The sequence below is a fragment of the Condylura cristata genome, unplaced genomic scaffold (assembly GCF_000260355.1).
Source record: "Condylura cristata isolate star-nosed mole 26May11 unplaced genomic scaffold, ConCri1.0 scaffold00008, whole genome shotgun sequence".
Taxonomy (NCBI): Eukaryota; Metazoa; Chordata; class Mammalia; order Eulipotyphla; family Talpidae; genus Condylura; species Condylura cristata.
In genome coordinates, this window is record NW_004567109.1 from 57,273,390 (window position 1) to 57,290,194 (window position 16,805).

General features: G+C 46.0%; 1 protein-coding gene across 2 annotated transcripts in view; it reads left to right on the forward strand.

The window, feature by feature from the left end:
• The window catches only part of KCNIP1 (Kv channel interacting protein 1), a 346,136-nt gene that overhangs the window by 30,713 nt on the left and 298,618 nt on the right, over window positions 1-16,805 (forward strand). The window lies entirely within an intron of this gene.

Here is a 16,805-nt window from a genome sequence, read left to right on the forward strand (position 1 = left end):
TTCACAGAACTTTTGACCTCATAGAAGCCTCCCACCAACTCAACAGAGGCAAATATTGTCATCCCTATCCTATAGACAAAGAACCTGTGGCTCTTAGGGGTTAAGTGACTTGCTCAAGGTCACATAGCATGTGATAATTTTATTAGTGGCCCCAAGATACCCAGGTTTTCAGCTCTGGGGCACGTAAAAGTTACTTAAGATCACAGACTTAAAGGGTCTTGAGGTGTGGAGATGTTCCTGGATTGTCCTACATGTAGACCCTGAATGTAATCACAAGGGTTCTTGTAAGGCAGAGGAAAAGGAGGAGATGAGATATAGAAGAGGAGGAGAAGGGGATGTGGCCCGGAGGCAGAGACGGAGGCCCTAGGGCCAGCAGGCGATGCATCCTCCAGGAGCAGAGGCAGCAGGAGACCATTTCTGCTCCCCACAGCCTCCCAGGAAGCACAGCCCTGCCGACACCTTCGCGCCACCCTCCAGTCCTGGGTGACTTGGGACTTCTGGCCTCTAGAATTGTGTGCACAGAGACCACTGCTCTTTGGGCCACTGATGTGTGACAACAGCAGCAACGGGAAACTAACACTACGACATGCAAAAATACAGTGAACACATAGGTGGAGTGTGTTCTCACTGTCCTAGGACGCTTGTCTCAGAACAACGGGGGCCATTTCACAAGTCAGCTGCCGGGGCCAGGGGCAGCTTACAGATGGCCCCAGAAGGCAGCCACAGGCCCTGTAGGCCACTGTCCCTTTAAGAGAGGAAGAAGGTATTATGGTGGCCTCAGCAACTGCCTTCACATTTCTGGGTTCTAGTCACCAGGGGCCCAGGAGCAAGGGGGAAGTAGCTGGCAGCTTTTCTCGTTTCCCCCTGCTGTCACCCCTGTACACACTGAGTCCTGCCCTCCCCTGCTCGGTTCCTGTCCCCATCTCCTTCCACCCCTGCCCCCTGTGAGCCCATGGAAAGCCCTGCAGGGTGTGACTCTTGCCACCTGTGTGCCCCCTGGAGTCCCAGAGCCTGTCTGGCTTCTGTGCCTTGTGGATGTTTCCCATCTGCTCTGCCAGTTGCCCCAAAGCCATCCAGTAAATCCTTTGCTGTTGTTTTTGGTTGGTTTGTTTAAGGTAACCTTACCCGATGTTCCTACCAAAGACATTAAGGTCCTAGGGGTTTCTCTGTTTTAAGGTAAACTTTAGTCAGCGATCAGAAAGGACTTTATTTTCCCTGGCAGGTCCTTAAAGTAAACAACATGTTATTTTTCTAAATTACTGAATGATCAGGAATTACTAGACCAGAAGGATTACTAGACCAGAGTTTAGCAAAGTGGTGTCTTTTCTACTTAGGCTTCTCTCCTGAATACAGACTGTTTGAGGCGCCAAGTCAGAAAGCCTGACCCTCTGCTTTCCATCCCACTGTCCTAAAGAGATGAGTCCAGAGCCCGGCAGCACTATCACAACCCGGATGATTGACAGGGAGTACAGCCAGTGACAGTTTGAGGGCATTTGTTAAGGGTACTGAGAAGTGCATTTCAACAGACATGTTATATCACAAAGGAGCAAGATTTTCCCTTGATAGAGAAACACATTCTGTCCAAGTCCTTCCCACCCTATTCCTTCTGTCCTGTGATCTTGTGGGAACGGGGTGGCTATATTATGGGTCACCTGGTTCCAGTGTAACAAGCCCACCCACCTTTTCACAGGTAAAGGGACATGGCACCCAGTGATGGGAAAAATGCCCCAGGGGCCACGGGCACCTGTCTTGCCCCAGAGATATGGACCTCAAATCTTTGGGGCCAACGGGGATCTGCTTTAAGGACCTGGGCTGGGTACCCACAGCAAAGCAGTCTTTCCTGGTAGTGTCTTGAGGAGCCTGTGAAGGGGTGTCCTAGGCAAGTACCTGCCCTCCAAGCTAACCCGCCTCCAAATTCCACCTCCTCCTCAGTCCCAGACATTCCTGAGGCTGAAATGGCAGAGCCTGATGTCAGCAGGTCTGGGAACTTAGGAGAGAGTGGCAAAGCTGAAGCTTATTTAGTTCCCAGCTGTTTATGGTGTGGTGGTGAGATTATTGTCTATGCCTAGTGAGTGGACTTGGAGGGTTGTGTAAATCCTCCCAGAACCATGCTAGGGGTTCTATTTGGATACATGACTTGGGGAGGAAGTCAGCTTTCAACATCCAGATGAGGGGCCTCAGAGGAGGAAGGATGGGAACTGGTGCCATCCCCCAGGTCTGAACTGGAAAAATGGGTTGTAACTAGAGCAAGAGTTACGCTGGTGGTACAGCGGGTTAAAGCACAGCACTAAGAAGCTAAAGCCACTTCCCCATGAGTTCAATCCCCGCCTGCCCTCGAGGTGACTACATAGTGTGGCAGACCTCTCCTGACCCGCCCGCTGCTCCCCTCAGCAATGTACTTCGTCAATCTGCCTGTTCTGCTCCCCACTTTCTAGTGAAGCTTCTCGCCGCCCCTGAGCCTCTGGCCTGTACCCCAGTTCTCTATGCACAAATAAATCTTAAAAAAAAAAAAAAATCCAGGTAGAACTTCCCAGTTTTAAGAATAGCTAAATATCTTGTCTTTACCCCAGAAATAAACCCACACCTATATGAACATTTAAACTACAATAACAGGTTAAGGGCTATGTAGAGGTTAAGCCTCAGCAGTATCATGCTGTCAGCACTGTGGCCTGAGTTCCATCCCAGACCAGGTCGCTGACCCACATAAGGCGCAACAATCTCTCCTGTCTTACCCGCTGCTCCCCTCAGCGCTGTATTTCAACAGATCCATCTGTCCTGCTCTCCACTCTGTCTCTGGTGAATCCTCTTCCCTCCCACCATATCTGGCCTACACCCCAGTTCTACACAAAAATAAATAAAATATTTTTTAAATAATATAGAAAAAACAGAAAAGGGGTCAGATAAAACCAAACTAAAAATACCAACCCTTGAAATCAGACTACAGAACTGAGCTACCAGAGTGGGAAGCAGAGGGCAGGAACAAAGACAGAACTGAGCACAAGGGACTTCAGTGGTGAATACAGTCCACCGTGGTGGGCTGTGGATGCTTGGGGGCTTGGGGTGCTATGGAAGCAACACTACAGGGGGGCATCCTATACTTCTAAAATACAAACGATTCAAAACAATATTTCTACAATAAAAATATATTTTTTTAAATCAATTCTTGGCTTTGCCACTTAGCACCCAGGTGACTGTGAGATAAGACTAATAGTGCTTGTCCAGACAGTTTTGATAAAGATCAAATGATAAATCAAATCTTCCTATTTATCCTAGAGCCAGGCCCAGTGCAAGCCCTTGATTAATATTAGCCATTGTTAACAACAAAGGAAGCCCTGAAGGTTTGGGGGAGAAGTCTCCAGTGCTCTTGCTCAGCCAATTTCTATGTCCCCCTTCTCCTGGGGGACAAGTGCCAAGGCAGCCTTGCTGCTCACACTGCTGTCATCCTACTACTCTGACAGCCGGAACCTGGAGGCCAGAGCAGAGCTGCTAGAGTCACCCTCCAAATAGCCAGGCTGTCCCCCAAGTGGCCACCAGGTTAAGGGAAAGGCAGTATTAATCCCCAGTGACAGGGATGTCAGTCCCCTGGAGCCCAGAATCTGGGTGGACCACCCCTCGAGGAAGGGAGTGCCCACTGCTGCCTCCCTCCCTGAAATGTCTCCTCTGTCCTGTCTTTGTAGAAACACCTCCCCAGGTATTCTGGATGACACAGTACTCACAGTCTCCCTGGTGCCTCGGAGCCTCGGACAGGCAGACACTTTCTTTCTGCCTGGTCCCCAGCCCCCACCCGAGAGAGGTGCCTGAGCTGCAGGCAGGAAGTCCGGGCTCCCAGCCCGTCTCCTGGGAAGCGGCCTTTGGTCTCCATCTGGACAAACCTCCATGCCCAAACATGGTCACGTCTGAGCACACAGCCCTGGGACGCCAAGTTGGGAGAGCAGGTACCCAGGCTGGAGGAGGGAGGGCAGCTGCCCCCAGGCCTCTGCACCTGCATTCCCACAATCTCCTGGGAAACAAGACTTCAAACAACAGACAACAAAACTGAGAAGCTGGGAAAGACCAGGAAACACGGCCCTGATCTAAATGGGGATGTTTCTTTTTCACTCAGTCTCTCCAGGCTGGCAGAGAAGCCAGGAATGGGAAATGATTCCTCTTTTGTTGACCTGAGGGAGGGAGGGATGCTGGAACAGTGAGGCTGTCAGACACTGGAGGGCTGGTGTACACCCAGCCCACTGGAGGGGCCAAACCAGCCTGCCTTTGGCTTCTGGCAGCTTCATGCTGTGTGGCCTTGGGCAGGTTACTGCACCTCCCTGAGCCTCAGTGCTGTCATCTGTGTTCTTGGAACTTAAAAAACTTTGTTTAGAATGGTGCTGAGGGTGAGAGATATTGAGGACTTGGGGTAGGGGAAACCAACCTTTTAAAGACGGAGCAAGCAGAAGCTGGAAGCAGTGGGAGCCTCACAGCTGCTTCCAGCCACCTGGGGCTGGTGCCTCCCGGAGATGGTCAAGGTGTAGTTTGGGCTCGTAGAGATTTGTTGCTATTAAGAAGACAGGTGAGCGTCGGCATTTGCAGGCCAAGACATGCTTCTAGCTTTCTCTCTGTTTCCTTATCTGTGAAGGAGTTGTCTTACGGATTAAAACTCAAACATAGAAATATATTGGGCTGCTCCTAAATCTCAGGCCTGATGCTGATAGTCTGTTGTCTCTATCCCTCACTTTACCCAATGGTCAGAGGAAGAAACTCAAAGTGGGGCTGGGCCACCATTACTGTGCTTTCTGGGCAGGAGCCAGATTCCAAGACGGCTCCTCCAGATGGCAAGGCCGAGCTGCCTCTGTGGAGCCTGGAGCAGCTCGAAGACTTGAGAGCTCATTTCCATCATACAGTCACTGACTGCCTAAGGTTGGGAGACCACCCTAGGTGCCCCAGGCCCCAAGTCAGTGGGCACAGCCTGGTGGTGCCTCCTTAAAAGTGCCACTTCCTCCCTCAATCCTGCCTCCAGCTCTGTGAGCAGCCAGCCCAACGGGCCATGAAATGAGAGTGCTGCTGAGTCCTCCTCGAGACACGCTCCAGCAGTTAGTGTCCTCCCCTTGCCCTCTCCTAATTGAATCATATTAACAGGAGAGTAAATCGTCTGTGTAATGCACAGCATAGTAAGGGGGGTTCTCTTAAAGGCTGCCCTTAGACCTCGCGGGTGGATCAACAACAAGGACACAAGCCTGGAATGAAGCCTCTGAGGAGTGATTTGGCACCATGGTCCTTGATCCATGCAGAAGTGAAAGGTCCTTCTGGGTCCCATGCACTAATGCAAAAATGCTAGCCCCTCCTCCTCTCCCAGGGAAGAGGCCCACAGTGCAAAGACAGCCATTTTTAAGGATGAACAAAAGGCTTCTTGCCCATAACAGACTGTACGAGTTAGTGAGGGTGACCCATTGGGAGTTGATAAACAAACTATATACTTCCCAAGGTTCTTTTCCTCTTGCAAGATGGGGACAGGTAGGGAAAGCGCTTGTCCTGCTCCAAAGTGAGCCTATCCTGCAAAATGCTTTGACAAGTACTGCTGCCCTCTCTTGAGGGTATGTGGATGGAATCCTAGTGCCTTTGTGATTATAGGGATAGGGGTAACAATGGTTTTAGGTGGAGGGTGAGGAAATAAGAATGCTGCCACAATACAGGCCGGTGCTTTGCATTAGCATGGAGCAGTCACATATAGCATGTTAGCAATCACAATATACCTTCCCTGACTTCATCCTTTCAGCTATCCCCTTAAGAGCATAAGCACTGCAGATTCATTAGAATCCATTCTGGTAGAGGCTTAGAGAAGTTACATTAATTGCCCGAGGTAAGTTTCTTTGTTTCTTGAGCCTACTTTTGTCCATCTCTAGAATGGAGATAATACCTAGACCCTCGGTGTTTTTGTGGAATAAGGACCTTTCAGCTCCATGACACATAGTGAGGCAGATGGCATTTCCTGAAGATGGCCACATCCTTGTGAATCCTCTTCTTTCAATGCAACACAACCTCCCTCCATCAAAAGGGAGTTTCTATGTCCTCCCTCTTCCACCTGGGCAGAGCTTTGTACTGCCTCACCCAAAGAATGAAGACCAACAGCACCATGTAGCATAAACAGTGGGACAGCTTTCACTAGGCTCTGTCTCAGGGCACTGGCCTTGAAGCCTGCAGTCATACTGTGATGGAGCTAAGAGATCGCGTGTTCTAGGTGACAGCCTCAGCTCAGTCCTCAGCCACCAACCAGCAACACCCATCAGACACATGAACAGAGGAGCCCCCCAGATTTCAGTCTCCCAGACAAGGCTTCACATGCCACAGAACAGACCAGCCCCCCACCCCTCCCCAGGCTCTCTTTGAATTCTCCATTCACAAAATTCATGAACAGTGGTTGTTTTATGCTACTACACTTGGGGAAGTTTGGGGGAACTTGTCATATGGTCACAGAAGCTGCAGCATATTGTAAGTCATTTACAGGAGAAAGTGTTATTATTGCTAGTGATGGTGGGAGTATTGAGCCAGTGGGAATGAAAAAAGTCTGAGATTAATATAAAGAACATTATGGGGGAGTTTTAGAAATAATTTACTTACTCTTATATGCACTTCTTCAGTGCTGCATAGGTGGAATAGAAGGGCAGTGACACAGGAGGGCATTTTCACTTATTAAACATCTACTAAGCACCAGAGATTGGGACACACACGCACACACACAGCACATGTACCTGCATGTGTAGAACGCATGTGCTTAAGGACAAGCATGTGCGTGTGAATCTGTATTCATACATGATCTTGGTGCAGATATGTGAATGCATGAATGAACCCATGTACAGGTGTACATGGCATGCTCATATGATAATTACACACATACCTACATGCACACATGTACCTAGTATGTTGGTGGTGTGTGCGCATACACACATGTATATGGCACATATGTATGTATGTATACACCCATACTGGTCAACACTCTTCATGAGTGTTTCACCTGTGATTCACCCCAGGTCCCTCCGTTGACATGATATGATGGAGCCCTGGATGTGGCCTGAACTTGCCGCCCGCCCCTATCCCTCCAAGACTCTCCTGGGACAGTTTGCAAGAGAACTAGCCTTTCTTTATGATGCCTGGTTCCACTGCCTTACAAACCCCTCACCTCTGTTTATAGTTCTTTCTGGATGGTGCATCCACTTATTTATTTAAAGCCTGTGAATCAATATCTATTCTCTGCTGCCACTTGGGATAATAAGTCCCATAAATCAAATTGGCAACTGTGTTCTGAGTCCCTGCTGAGGATGTGTCACTAGATGTGGATGTGAGCTGCCCACACAACTGCTGAAACTACTGGTTCTCAGACATCTGATGGCCTACTGTGCAGAGGCTTGCTGCTCTGTGTTGGAGCAGACTTGATGTCTTCCCTATGGGGGAGGGGTGATGGGTGAGTAAAGCTGCAAAATGGTACAACAGAAAAAGCATATATATGTGTGTATATATACATACACACACATCATATATATACATATATATATTATGATTTATTTATTTATGCTTACAGAACTGAGGTACAGGCCAGACGTGCAGGGGCGGTGAGAAGATTCACCAGAGACAGAGTGGGGAGCAGAACAGGCAGATGTACTGAAATACACTGTTGAGGGGAGCAGCGGGTAGGTCAGGAGAGGTCTGCCATGTCATGTGGTTCAGCTCCCTGGTGGAGGATCGAACTTGTGCTGCAGTGTCCTCAGAGAGCTTCATAATGCGGTGTTTTAGCCCATTGTGCCACCAGGGAGAGCCTGCAAACAGATATATTTTAAGGGAGAGAGTGATAAAGGACAGAGAAAATCATAGTGAAAATAGAGTTCAGAAGACAAAGTATATAAAGGGGACAATTAACTGTCAGTATTCAGATTAAATGGCAGGACAAGGAAGACAAGGTTGCTCCTAGGTAGGAAACTCTCTCTCCTTTCTCCTCCAGCTCTTCTCCCTGTCACTTCAATAGTGACAAGGCATTCCAGCATGCTATATGTTAACAGAATTGTAAGCAGCTTGAAATCCTGTTTGAAACAAGGCGGAACATAAATAAGTAAAGAGCACTGTTACCGATCTGGGCAATAAAGTAGTGTTTTAAAGCCTTTCCTGTACTCCAAAAGCCCCCAAATGCACATGGAAAAGTTGGGCAGCAGAGACGTGTGGGAAGATGATCAGACACATTGACAACCCAAGTGAAGGCAATTGGAGATATGAAGAGGGACACACATCCTTCAAGGGGCTTATGAAATCACGGGTAAAGGCCTGCTCTCCCGCCACAGGGACTGCCCTCCCCTCTCACTGGATGGTGAGCTCCCCCACTTTCCAGGGACTCAGTCCTGGGCCACATCAGTGTTCAGCTTAATCTGCCCAAGGCATGGCAAGCAGCTCCTTCAAAGTATTTCTTCTCTGAATTTTACATTTATTCTAGTATTTTCTCCATTCACAAGTCTCTTTGCTGGGTGTCAGCTCGCTGAAACCCAGGGCAATGATTGTTCTCATTCACTGTCATATTCTAGCAGCCAGAGGAATAAACAGAATCTTGGGGTTTTGCTGTTGATTGTGTTGATTGCTGTGTGGATTTAAAAAAGCATCTCTATCTCCAGCTTTACAAATCTTTTAAGCCATTGTTAAGTGCACGGTTCAGTAGTCTTACCTCTGTTCATTTTGGTGTGCTAATTTTTCCATCTTGCGAAACTGAAACTTTATACTTTAAACAACTCCCCATTTGTCATCCTCCCCCCAGCCCCTGGTACCCACATCTCTGTAAATACAACTTTCTGGACTCACATAAATAAGACTCACATAGTATTTGTCCATTTGTGTCTGGCTTATTTCACTTAGGATAAAATCCTTAAGACTCACCCATGTTGTCATCTGTGGCCAGAAAAAAAACTCTTGCTTTTCAATTTAACAGCATATTGTAATCATTTCCCCATACCATAAAGCAACTTTAAGAAGGTGCACAGTATTCCACTATATAACTGAACTGTGACATATTTATGTGAACTGTGTTGGCCACTTAAGAACGGTTCTTCTGGCCCTCCCTGGTGGCGCAGCGGGTTAAAGCGCAGCACTGAGAATCTAAAGCCGCTTCCGCATGAGTTCAATTCCCGTCTACCCCGGAGGTGACCACATGGCGCGGCAGACCTGTCCTGACCCGCCCGCTGCTCTCCTCAGCAGTGTACTTCGTCGATCTGCCTGTTCTGTTCCCCACTTTGTCTCTGGTGAAGCCTCTCACCATCCCTGAGCCTCTGGCCTGTACCCCAGTTCTGTATGCACAAATAAATAAATCTTTAAAAATAAAAGAACAGTTCTTCTTTGCTTATTAGCTTGTTTGTGTTCAGAGGAACTCAGCTGGCCTCTGATGATCAGTGGACCTGTTTTACCTTCATCCCAAAACTGCACCCAATGTCACTGGCATGAACTGACTGCTCCTGGGAGACTGGATCAATGTGGATGAGTTGTGGGGACCAGATTCTGGGATTAGAGACTAAAGAAGAATAGAGGTGGGAATGAGCACAATGTGTCAAGAATTTTCTAGAAGTTCTACCCAAGCCAGATCCCCGAAGAGAGGGAAAGAGAACATAAGAGTTTTTTTTTTTTTTTTTCAAACTGTAACTTATAGGACACAGAATATAACAGTAGCTCTTTTGAACCCGGATGGTTCTCTCCACTTAACCTAGTTGTGGGGTGATGAGAACAGAGGTTTGGAGGCACCAGGGACCTGGACAGTGGCCCTCTTGAGAGGCACATACATCATGGACAGCTACCACTGACACCATGGCTGGCCCACCTGCCAGATCCAGGCCAAGGGTGTGCTGAGCTGGCTAATCCCACTTTCTGACAGCCTTGCCAGCCAGTTGCAAACCAGTAGGGGCTGCAAGTGGGCCATGATGGGAGTATTTATACCATGGACATCTACAAACTGCACATCAGGGCTTTGATGTCTGTCTTGAAGAGTTGATTTACTGGCACGCCACTCAGAGGAGTCACTCAAATTGGGAAATTTGAGGAGATTTTAGGAACTATTCACAATGATGTGGAAGGAATAAGGACGCACAAGGGATAGTGTAGTTCTTTGGGGGTGGCCTTGGGGGATTGAGGACTGAGGGTAGGGAGCTATAGCTGTCCAGTATCAACGAGAAAGGGTTTCCTTAAGAGGGGTGCCTCCATCCCAAGCCCTAAGCAGGAGCTGGGGAAGGAAGAACTGACTTCCTGTCCTGAAACCCTTCACCTGCTCTCCTGAACCCCATTGGCTGAATCTAACCAGTAGTGGGAGCTTGTAGTCCTGTGGTCAGCCTCCTAGGCAGACAACATCAGGAGAGGGATTTATGCCATCTCCCCTAGGGGGCCTGTAGGCAGGAGAACTCCCAAGTGGATCAGAGCAAGGAGTGCTTAAACATAGGGTACATCCTTGTTACCCCCCCCAGCAATATCTGTGGGGTCTGAAGGCAGGAACAAACATTTTTATATCAAAATAAATACTGATCATTTCTAGGCTCTGACTGATGAGAGCTGAAAACTCCCCAGTGATATAAACAATGCTATATTAAAACTCTTTGCATACAATTTCTGCACATTTCTGACTAGTTTCCTAGAATAAAGTTCAACTCTCTAAGCAAACATACTAGAGCAAATTTTAAGCAAATACATTCTGAAGATTTTGATGCTTTTGTACATTTTCCCTCAGAATATCTGTATCAATACAATGTGTGTATACAGTTGGTACATAATAGTGACTGATACTACATGTCTTCACCAGTATTTCAAACTATTAAATGTAGAAGTAGCTGCCTAGTGACTAGGTGAAAAATCTTTATTCTCAACCCAAACACACAAATTTGCTTTGCTTAAATTACCAACATTGAGCAGTTCTTCCTGGACTTGCTAGAAATAAAGTATTTAATTTTCTTTTCTGAAAGATTGAGAGGAAAAAAACATACAAAAGCAAACTGCACCATGCCCAGCCTGTTTGTAGCAAGCTCTCGTTTATGATGTATTCCTTCATCAGTCATTGGGCACATATGCACTGCATGTCTACTACGAGTGTGAGCCGTGTGAATCATCCCTACTCATGCTTCTTCCACTTTCCTTTCTCTCTGGCCACTTTCCTTTCCACTTTCCTTTCTCTTGGGCTTGCATTTGTATCAGCTGCTCTCAGTTCTGCCTTTAAGGTCATGGTCCAAGGACTGAGCACTTTCCCTTGCCCGAGCCCATCTGCCATCCTGCGTGGCAGGAGCTTCCAGGCAATAAAGAGGGTATCCCCAGGCCTTTGCTGAATTCTGGAACACTGGCTGGCAAAGCCCTTGGAGATCATCTAGATCAGCAGCTTGCTTTGAGTATGCTTAAGGTTTTTTATTTACACACTATTACTGGCAAGTGAGATTGGATCTGATCAGTGCAGAAAAAGAAGATGCAAGCAAGGTCCAACATCCTGGAAACATCAGAATATTGGTGGACTACATTCTAAAGATAGCTTCAACTGCTTTTTAAAGTGAATTTAGGAATATGCTGTATTTTTTTAAAAGATTTATTTATTTGTGCAGACAGAACTGGGGTACAGGTCAGAGGCTCAGGGGCGGTGAGAGGCTTCACCAGAGACAGAGTGGGGAGCAGAACAGGCAGATCAACGAAGTACACTACTGAGGGGAGCAGTGGGCAGGTCAGGAGAGGTCTGCTGCGCCATGTGGTCACCTCCAGGGCAGGCGGGAATTGAACTCATGTGGAAGTGGCATAAGCTTCTCAGTGCTGTGCTTTAACCTGCTATGCCACCAGGGAGGGCCTATATTGTATATTTTTATTGTGTTCTCATTGTAAATAGAAATACTTTCTTATTTAATTAACATTATTTTACAAGATGTTATTTCTTGGATATAATAGTTCATCATATTGATTTGCTATATATTTTTCTAATAGGAGACATTTAGGCTATTTTCAAGGTTTGTTATTACTCTCTATTCTCCAGTGATATTCTTTGAACATCACTGTTTGCACACGTTTCTAACTCTTTTCTTCTGTTAGATTGTTAACAGAATCTTTTAAAAGTTTCAGTCCCTTCTCTTTTCCCAAAAGCAAAAATCTATCTGGTAAAGATAAGAACTTGCCTTTTGTCAGTGAATTATCTGAGCTCAGAGAAGTAACGTGACTTACCCAAAGCTACACAGCTTTGCTGGAGCCAGGATTGGAAGTAAGAGCTATCTCTACAGCCTCTGGTGAGTTTCAGAATGTGGCCTCCTTAGACTCCCAGGAGGTATTATTGCCTGACTTCTCTACTGTTCAGTTTTTCTCTTCTGATAAGGGGAATGCTCAATTACCCAAATACATGTCACATACTCTGCTGAGTACTGAGAGTATAGTATCTGATTTGCTCCTGGCAAATGAAGTAATTACCCTCATTTAATAGATGCGGATACTGAGGAGAGACGGAGTTATTTGTCCAAGATCAAATTGCTGGTACCTTAAAGAGCTGAAATTCCTTCCTACTCATTCTTGTCTAAGCATATGGTTTAATAGAACTTTCTATGATGATTTGTTTATATATTTGAGCTGTTCAGTATGGTGACCACGAGTGGCACTTGAAAAGTGACTACTAAGAATGAAGAACAAATATTTATTTTAATTTAATTTTAATTTAAATTACACATGGCTGGTTAATTACCTTATTGGACTGACATCTCCAGAGGACAGACTGCTCTCCACTGTACTGCCCAGGCTTCGACTTTCTGTTTGCTACAAGCAGCTCCCGAGAGGCCTCTCCTAACACCCTCTGGACCTCAGCCAAGGAGGGTCTCAGAATGATCTTCCTGAAACTTCATCAAGCTGTTAATGACATTCTGAGCCAGGACCTAAGAAGGAAGACACCCTTTGTGGTTTTGCCTGATTCTTGAGTTACCTGCAGGTTCTGGTTGGGGGCAGAGGCAAAGGCCCCAGGGAGGCTTTTAAATACTTTTTGTTCATATTAATGAAAATGTATACTGCCATCCATAAATAATGAGATTGTCCCTGCAGAGCTCAAGGTCTGCATTTATACTCTGCACAGATAATATGAGGTTCACTAGAACCTTCTCTGGGAGTGACTGCTCTTGGGGAGCACAGCAGTCTGTAGATACGGTCTCTATGATGGGAACTAGAGAGACAAGTGAAGTTTAATTCTTTTTTTAACTCACCGTTTAACTGAGTGCCTTCTTCATGCTCCTCCGCATACCTCACTATATCGGTTTTCTAAGACTGCTGTAAGAAACTACCACAAAACAAGTTGATTCGTTTGCATTTGGAGGGCAGATGTCCAAAATCAAGAGGTCAATAGGGCTGTATTCCTTACTGAGTTTCCAAAGGAGGATCCTTCCTTTCCTGGTTCAGAGTCTGATGGCCCCAGGCATTCCTTGGCATGTGGCTTTATTCTTCCAGTCTCTGCCTCTGTCTTCATATCACTTCCACCTCCTGGTCTGTCTTCCATTGTCCTCGCTTATAAAGATACCTCATTAAATTTGGGACTCACCCACATGATCCAGGTGATCTCACAGGTTCCAAGGATTTGGATAAGATTACATATTTGGGGAGGGGTGTTGTAGTCATCCTATTTCATCTACAAAAATACTCTGAGAGATATGAATTAACCAGAAACCTCAAGATTTTAATGACTTTTCCCATTAACAGTATATTCACATTCTTGGGAAGCATTTTATATAGGCTTCTGGCTGATGGTTCTCCACTAGTGGTTCTAGAGTAATCAGGCTCCTGTGGCTCCACTTTTTTGTGGCCTTGAAGTCACCCAGAATTATCCAGGTGGTAAGCAAGGAGGGGGAGAAAGGAAGAGAAGGGAGGGAAGGAATTGTATAGCAACAGAAAGTCAATGAGTGAACATCTGATATTTAAACACCTTGACCTAGAAGCAACTGCAGGACTTAGTGCTATATTCCATTGATGAGGATTGGTCACATGATCCCACTCAGCTTCAAGGGAGCCTGGGAAATGTAGTCCAGGTGAGCATGCTTCTCAGTGTGAATACCAAATGATGGGTGGGGGCCATCAAACATTGTTGTAAACCAGTCATGACTTCTGCTGTGTCATTCATGCACTTATATCTCATTCATATAATTGGTTCTTTCATTTACTTATGTTTCAGAAGAGGCATTTGTAACTCCAAAGAGTTAAGTGCTTTGCTTAAAGTCACAGCTCTGAAGTAATTTCCAGTATTTCTTGAGGGTCATCTGAATGAGGCGCCTCTCTTCCATGCGGGCCTGTTCTGTAATTGAACTTGGCATACTTATTTATTTATTTATACAAGCCCCATCTTGTCAGCCACACAGTGAAAGTCTCCTCCCACATCTGATGTAGACAGGAGCTGGATGATGAGGTCCTACCTCTAACCATGAACTTGCCAGAGAGCTTTGCACTAATCCTTCGCAGAGAGGAAAATCCAGCTCCCATTTTCATGTTTTAAAATGCACATTTATGGGTCCATAGTACATAGCTGATGAACAGTCATAAAATCTTCAAACAAATATTTAAAAAAAAAAAATCACCTGTAGGCCCTCCCTGGTGGCACAGCGGGTGGCACAGCACTAAGAAGCTTAAGCCACTTCAGCATGAGTGCGATCCCCGCCTGCCCTGGAAGAGATCCACATGGCACGGCAGACCTCTCCTGACCTGCCCGCTGCTCCCCTCAGCAGTGTACTTCGTCAGTCTGCCTGTTCTGCTCCCCACTCTGTCTCTGGCGAATCCTCTCTCCCTCTGCATCTCTGGCCTGTACCCCAGTTCTGTATGAATAAATAAATAAATCTTAAAAAAAAATCACCTGTGGCTATAATCCCAGCAATTAGCAAATCTACCATTTGTCTTTTGGAAACTTTGCTTTCCAGAATTATTTTTTTCTCTATACATTATTTTCTTAGCCATGGTCATGACCTTTTCACTGATGGAAGAGCACTGGCACTGTGGGGGGATCTCAGGGTTGTGTCTCTTTCCCCATCCTACTTTGTGACAACAGAGATGGGGTTTACAGGTACTTCCCCACAACAAAGGAGGATGCAGTTGATGTGACTGAGGGGAATATTCATAGACCCAACAAAGGGCAGGATTTTAAAAAGAAAGATAAAGATGATACCTGCATTAATGATCCTTTCCTATTCTTGTTAATTAAGTATTAATGAGTGTAACTCACACACACATACACACACACACACCCATACTAATACATACATATATTAAATACCCTAGAAAAAGAAAGGTTAAACTTCACCTACTCTCTCATGCCTTGAAAACAGTAACTATCACTACATTTGTGAGTTCTCTCCTAAGTTGGTTCCCCCTCACCCCTTTAATTCTCTTGTAGTTCATCTGTTTCAAAGTTCTTCAAACTACACTCTGGCATTCTATATCCATTGCAGGAAGCTGGACAAATAATGTCCTCTCCTCTGGACAAATAGTGTCCTCTCCTCTGAACTCATGCTGAAGAGTTCGGGCCAGAGAAGTGGTAAGACCTCTAGCTAACCTGTAGGGTATATAGATGCAAGCCACGTTGTCTAATATTAAGACCAAGGCCAAAGTCAGATATTGGTAATACTTGTTAGAATGATAATGATAACAGTAGTTCACTCCATGCCAGGCACCTGGCATACACTTTCCTATGTAATCTGCACAGCAGCTTATAACAGGTACTACCATTATCCCCACTTCACAGATGATAAAACTGAGCTCTGGGGAGTACAGGAAACAAACAGTGAAAATATTTATTTCCTGGGAAAGAATGGCTGAATGGTACCACCCAACTGATGGCATCTCATAATCAAGGGGTGCTGTGTGGAACAGCTCCTGCAGATTAGGTACATAAAGGTTCTGAGAAGTCCTGCAAAACAAACACAAAATTCACAGTGCTTAGCCCATTGCTTCACAGATGAAATCTGACCCCTGAGTATTTTTTAAAAGTCCTATCAATACTCCAAGGAACTACATTTCTATAAAATGCACTTTGGAAAGCACTCCCCATGAAATCTATAATTCATGGAATACATTCTAACATTCACTTTGTGCTCTCTCTATGCTCATTTCACGTTTGCGCATCTTGCCTGCTCACCTGATTGCACACTTCTTGAGGGCAGGGCAGACATCACGGAAATCACTGAAAAGTTGCTGGCACGGTTTCTTGTTCTGCATGTCACAGTAGAGCTAAGTTTCCATTGCTCAAAACTTTGCTCCTCCTCCACAGGGTAGGAAGCAGGTCTTCCCTGTAGTTTCTCATTAGGGAGGGAGAGAAGGAGGAACTGTTCAGCTTTGCGACTTAAGGCAATGGGCTTAATCATTTTAAGCCTCAATTTCCCTTCCATAAAATGAAGAGAATACTGTTTCTCACTTCTGTGATAGACTGAAGGAAATGATATGAGTAGAACCTCAGTACAGCTCATAAGAACTCAAATGCTCACTTTTATTGTTGTCAGTGTGTGATTATGGTCATCTGGAAATTCCCCCATCAGTGGTGGACAGAATTAATTGGAAGTGAAACTTGTTAGATGGAATCCGGTCATGAGTGGTAGAAGGAGGTGGGAATTAATGGGAGACAAAGAGCAGCTTCCAAAAGAGTGTTGGATTAGATAGGGTGTGGCGGTGGAAGCTGCTTGCTTGAGCGCTTTCACTGTTCCTCTGGGCCTCTCCAGGGCTCAGCCAGACCTGCATCTGTAATCAGCTCTCACCAAAAGCTGAACAACTCTTGCAGGAACTGAGTGTCTATGACTCCTGAGGTTGTGAGCAGAAATTATTCTGCACTCAAGACCTGGGGGTGGGTGGGG